This window comes from Dendroctonus ponderosae, unplaced genomic scaffold (assembly GCF_020466585.1).
Source record: "Dendroctonus ponderosae isolate FM_Combo_2020 unplaced genomic scaffold, Dpon_F_20191213v2 Dpon_F_20191213_139, whole genome shotgun sequence".
In the NCBI taxonomy this organism is placed as follows: domain Eukaryota; kingdom Metazoa; phylum Arthropoda; class Insecta; order Coleoptera; family Curculionidae; genus Dendroctonus; species Dendroctonus ponderosae.
This window is the reverse complement of record NW_026017519.1, coordinates 1-6,789: the sequence shown is the minus strand read 5'-3', so window position 1 is coordinate 6,789 and position 6,789 is coordinate 1.

Below are 6,789 nucleotides of genomic sequence, written 5' to 3'. Positions count from 1 at the left end.
TTGAACCTGATAAATAGATCGACTGATTTAATAAGTTCGTTCGATGAGCTAATCCAAACATATTCATTAATGAATGGAAGTCGAAGCAATTTTCAATCTATAACAACCGCATAATTGAACTTTTTGCGATCAAAATTAAGGACCAATCTATTTATCGACCACCAAATTTGCTAACTAACAGCGCTCTAAATTAACTGAACGCGTTTTACCAGCAAATTGGGTTGTCTCTGTAAATAAGCTTTTTTAGGTCGGGCTATGTCTGTTTGATAACATTTTTATTTCGGCAAAATTGTTTCCATTCGAGTACCAATTAGTGTTATTTCGAATAATTGAAAAGCACAACGCTGTTTCCTACCTTTTGCCTGGCTGGGCCGAATCAGATTCGGAGTTATTAACTTTTTTAAGCAGCAAGCAAACCAATTAACTTCAGCGCCCTGCATAGCAAACAGCTAACTTAACATTGAATTTGCAGAATTATTCTTGTATTTCAATAAATAGCAGAACTCGCTATTACTCACATCAAAATTAAATGTAACAGGCAATTAGGTAATAATGAGAAATTAATGGGCGTTTCACACCGTTTAAACGCCTGGGGTTGCAATATTAGAAGCACATTCTTATGGTACCGAGCCATATAAGTTTACCTTCAACTTTTCAACATTTCAAATTTATTTAATATTATCTCTTTATTTTTTTAATGTAATGATTGCGGATTACAGTCACGGATTTACAAATTCGTGTTGAACAATCAGCTGCACTTTTCTTAAAATGGATTTTTACACTTCATATTCCCACTGGATATGCCACACAGAAGAAGCATGTTCTCTATTAATACGAAAGTGGTAAAAGCTTTTCACGTTGACAGTTTTAGCCAAATTTGCAATAAGGGCTTTTAAATCTGTTGATATAGGACGGGCAATTATGAAAGTTTGCAATACACTTCAATTCAGCTGTTATCAGCTAAATCCTGTCTATTCTAGTTTGCTGTTTTCTAAGCTAAATTCCATTTGGGAGTCTTATCTGTTTGCGTCCAGTGGTTTCAAATAGCGGTAGTAAACACACACCGAATTTTTGATAGAACGTTTAGCAAAGGCGAACTTTAAACTCAGCGAAGTCTCTTAAAGCAGGCACTTCTGTGTTAAGCACTTATTTCAACAAAGCGTGAACTTTTTGTGGGTCAAAATAAAGTTTTTTCTATCCACTTGCAGTTAAAATTTGGATATTTTAAAACATTTTACATTTGATGTTGCATTTCAGCTTTAAAAATAAAGCCAATGGCAGTTATCAAACAATTGTTAAATTGCCCCATTAATACATGTAATTGTCGGGTGAAGAACTTTTGGGGTATTTCCAGGTGGTTAATATTAAGAGATCCATTGTTGGCTTAGTATGTCTTTATTTGGTAAATGCACTGAAGATCGGCTAATTCAATTTGCCTCAGCTTGTAGTGGTTTTAAGTGCCTGACAGCTCGCTTTCACTTAATTATAATCTTTATTCTTAAGAGTCCGGAACTATTTTTACTTTCTTGTTGTTTACATAGCGTTATTATGTTGGATAATATTTATAGCACTGCGATAGAAGATCTATTTTAAAAAGCGCATTCACCACATATCTATGAAAACGACTCTAAATTGATAAAAGTTTTCTTTACTAAATTAACATTTTTGGAACGACCGAGGAAAACATTTACAATAGAATAATTAGGCATAAAAGTTAATTCGGGTGTCATTCAATTTTCAATTAGCTGAACAATATTGAAATGGATAACCCTGAGAACTTTACCATCTGGTCTGTGCTCTTGATAATCATTTATTGTGCTTAAGTTACGTAAATCCCGACGATGTTTGCTTTTAATAGGTGCAAAATTTTAAGCCAGCATACTTGTGGTGTCCTTAATTACTTTCCCAATATGCACATAACGTAACGCTTCGATAGTTACTCTTTAAGTGGCTAATTTCCAATTGAAAACTGATGCTTGAAGCAATCGCTATACTTACTGGTCTATAGGGTGTCCCATCAAGAATAATCTAAAGATGAATATTATGGAATTTGAAATTTTTATTTTATGACAACAAAATTAATTTTTATGAAAGACAAATGCTTTAATGAAATGTTACGTGTTTATTAGCAATCCTGCATATTTAGGAACAAAACCTTTAAAAAATGTTTATTTTTGTGATATGTATGACTCTATGATTTTTTGTCTGCCTGTTTTGAACATCACGAATTCGGATACGATTTAGTTTAGGAATTTTTATAAAGTGTCTTTTAATTTAGATTTTGCAAAGAAGCATCTTTTGATTTTTATGGAACATTCAAAAACGCAGCAAAATACAAATATATATATTAGGTGATTTAGAAACGAAAACTTCATGTAATTCAAATTAGTTTGACTATATTGCGAAAATCAAATATTACAATTCCTTTTCGAATCAGAACTGAAACTTTGAAAATATTAGTGCTGTTTACCTCAACTTTACAGCATTTATATTACGGTTTTGCAATCTCTTGGTATATGATTTTTTTTCTTTAGCTGTTTTCCAATAATTCCTCTTCCTCCTAAATTGTGAAAAACTTTAATTATTTAACATTTTAAATAATTAAAATTTTATTTTGCTTGCAGTTTTGCAAATAGTGACTAACTTTTTACTGTAAGATATGAAATAAATTAATTTCTGATGTCAACCGACATATGAAGGGAACACCGTTCAATCTTTAAACTCTGTGTATAGCAAGCAAGTAAGATAATCTTTCAGAGTAAACTCAATGCGTAAATTCAATACTTTGTCGCTTTTTTCCATGCGTTTTTGCTTAAATCTATATTTAGTTGAAAAATCGAACATTTCAGCTTTTATTGCAATAGAAGCCGCTAATTAAATACTTAATATGCAGAAACCGACACCGTGAAAATTGTCACAAGCCTTCATTTTTTACCATTTTAATACACATTGGGAGTTATTTTATTAACCTTTCAGACTATGTGAGCACAAAGTTCATCAAATATATTTTCTGGTGTACATATTTCTCTTTTGATATATTCTGATTTGCGACGCCGAGGCAAAAAATTTCTGAGGCTCCCTTTATATTCCATTTCAATCAAATTTGCACAAAAAGCCTCTATGCTTCCAGAAATAATTTGCTGTATATTTTTCTACAGTTCTACGTCGTTTAATATTGTCTCTCTCTGTAATTCATCGACTTTTTTGGATGTACAGAAATTTGACAGGCGAAATTTTGAAATAAAAATATAAATGAGTTTATTATTAAATTTTTTAAACTTTTTCTTAGGTTGAAAATGTCTTGAAAATGTCTTACAAGTGTTTACACTTGTAAGTGTTTAAAGACACTGCATATATTATCTGATATTTCCAGGCATATCTATAATGTACTAAATTGTTTTAGCGGATATAAAGCTGAGATACAAAGACATTTTTTTCTATATTTTCAACATGGATAAATTGCATTTTTTCCTTACCTCCAGAATATAATATTCGTCATGTCCCGAGTTGTGACAATATAAACGTGCCCCTAATAGCAATGTGCAGGTCGAGCACCCCTGCTTACACCCTTGAGACGAAAAAGCATTCAGACAATTTATATAAATGTCCAACATATGCACGTTTTATTCTTTCGTGTTAAAAAACCGCATACCCACAATATGCCGCCTGATTTTCAGCGAAACAACGCGGAGATCTTGGACTGAATATTTTATGTGTTAAGACACTTTTGTCCAATGGAAAGCATGCCTTGGAGACTTTACACTTTGCAGTTTTATTACTGTGAGTAAATCGCGAGGTTTATATCCTGAAGTAAAACGAGAAAACGAGAAAAGATTATATTATAATCTCAATACTGACTGTTGACGTTTTTGTTAATGGCAACTATACTTGGGAGAATATACTGGGAATATATGTATTTATGGTAGAAATTTCCTCAGGTGGAAATCCCTCTTTTTTGGACTCCTTCATATTTATCTATCTATGATACATGACCAGTTAGCACGAGCTTCCTAATTTGATTGCTGGCTTCGATTTTTAAGTTTATATGTTCTAGAATAAAGTATTTTAAAAGAATTTCTGGCTAAATATGAAGCAAAATTTAAAACCTACTCTAAAATATTCGTATCTCAAACAATCATCTCGGGCCTCAGACTGTTCAATCATTTTTTGGACTTTTTAAATCCCCAAGTATAAAATGCGTCTTTGCAAAGTGCTAAGTTCAACACATTGAAATAATACATTTAAGCATGACTTTCATCCGTAATAAAGACAATATTATCTGAAACTTTCCTGTCGTTGAGTAAAGCTAACGAAAGCTAACGACTAGCTCGCCTGCTAGTTCCAAAAAGATTTCTCAAATAACTTTGATGTTGTAACCCGAACTGGTTCCAGAATATCATCATGTCCACTTTTTCAAATCTTTGATCATAGCAGAAAGCAACTACATATTTATTAGTGTACATCTAAGATGAAAGTTTTCCTGTTTGTCGGTTTCGCTTCCCAAGAGCCACTAAACCGGAAAATTTGTCAGAAGTTAGTTTCGGTTAAATAAAGTTAATTTCAGGAAAATTGCACGTTATGAATATGTATGTATATCTCCTGCAACTACTGCAAATGTTACGTTCTAGAGTAACCGACGTTAGAAGTAAAGAAAATATAATGCAGATTTCGAACTGATAAACAATTTATTCATTTGTTCCGTATTTACCATGGGTTTGAAGACTGAAACTCTGTCACGATTTATAATAATAATCACTTTTTCCTTATAATTTGTGACATTTTTGGTATTCTCTTCTTTTAAGGTTTTGAAGCTTTTGCATCCCTATATTCTAAAAGTCCATTGTAGGTATAGACTGCAGATAGCGGATATTTGTGAACGTAGTTGGAAAATATAAACTCACGCGCTCAAAATTCCACATAATTATCAGGAAATTATGGAGTTTTAAAACCGAGCTAGTTATGAAAACAAAAAATAAATATAGAACGTGCTCGTATACGCTTAAACTCTCGCAGGAATTTGCAGTTAACACACTCAGTAAATCACAAATTAAACGAGAATATATATGGCGGCATTTGGGAACAACGCACATACCTGGTTCTGGAACACATACCATTATGATTTATACAAGTGTATATTTGTAAATAATCTCAAAACCGCACGTTTGCTACTAGCTGCAGCATGCGGTCTTAAGAGCTCGTTGCCATTGACTAAGGGAATGAATAAAAGAAAATTAAAGCAGTGAGGAAAGTTTAGACAGCATAATCTAACACGATTAGAATTTTATCTTAAAAATAATATGCTGAAAACATTTTTTGGATTAAATGTATTTTCTCACTCACGTTGTGTTCCACCTTACGTAGTATTCTACTTTAGATATAGCCACATCTTTTATAGTGTTTCGCATATTTTCCAACTTCTCCTGTTCTCATTTACTTCGCGAGCGCAAAGAAAATTTATTATCCTTATAGCACATACCGTTAAAATATTTGCTCTTATACTTCGTGCCCCACGAATATGTATCTGGATCCACAATAAACCTTTATTATAATATGTAAATTATTACTGCAAAGTAAAATGGCCCATAGCCTTCTACCTAATATATACCCCTTCGTCCTAAACCACCGTTTTACTGGTTTTTTTAGCAGATACTTTCGGCTGCAATTTTCATGTTTTAAATACGTTTGCTGAGTGCCTGCTTAAACACTTTTTGGTCACAGAGGGATGTGCCAAAAATTTCGCAATTGTAGAGAATTGTGCTTTTTAATTCAATTTAATAGCCACATTGGAACACTGAAGCCTGCATTCGAAAATACTATTATTTTAGTTATCAAAAAATGCTCAGTTATCTGTTTGAGATTAAGCTGATGAGAAAGCTTCCTTTCAAAGTGGCAAAATGTTAAGTAACTTGGTCTGCTGAATATGGAAATTTATGCGAACAAATTCTCCAGAAAATTAGTGTCAATAATGATGGTTGAAATCGGATATTTTCGGGATTTGCAGACGTCTTGCCAAATAATGTGATTCTGACGTTTCGCAAGCACGAGTGGCTTACATCTTCAGAGGTGTGACTCGAAATTTTACTGGGCTGATGCCATTTTTTAGGCGTAGTAATTGTAATAATGTGGCGGTTGGTCGTCTTTTTTGTGTTCGGGACGAGGTGACGTGGATTCTCAGAATTTTTATGCACTTCCAATTAATACAAGCTTTTTACGTCAATAATTTACAACGTTTTTTGCGCTTATAACTTTCGTTCCCCAAACGGTAATTTGTTACTAATTCAATCCAACCGTTTAGGATTAATTTGAAAGAAACCTTTCATTCTTTTATGTGTTTTTTATTAAAAATAAAACATTTTTGAGAGCTACGATGGAAATATTCAATTATCATTGTTTCGGCCAGCGACAATTTTTCTTTTAATTCATTAATTTATAAAATATAGAACATTTTTAGTAAAATTAATAAATACATTTATATTTCATGATTAGCGCTTTTCATAATACCGCACTCTAATAAGCCTTTGTTAAATTATACCATACTTCATCTAATAACGCAGATTTCCATTTTATTTAGCAGGATATATGCGCTTTTTCCAGTTTAATGCAATACCCATGTGTATATAAACGAGAATATGTCACTCTTGTATGGAAATTTAATGTTTACGTATTAACCGAATAAACGGAATAGAAATACACGGGAATACGACGTTATTATTTTGGAAATAAGCTAAGCAAATAACATGATATTGGCGTGGTAATGGCAAAACATTGGTTTTGGATATCGATGGAATT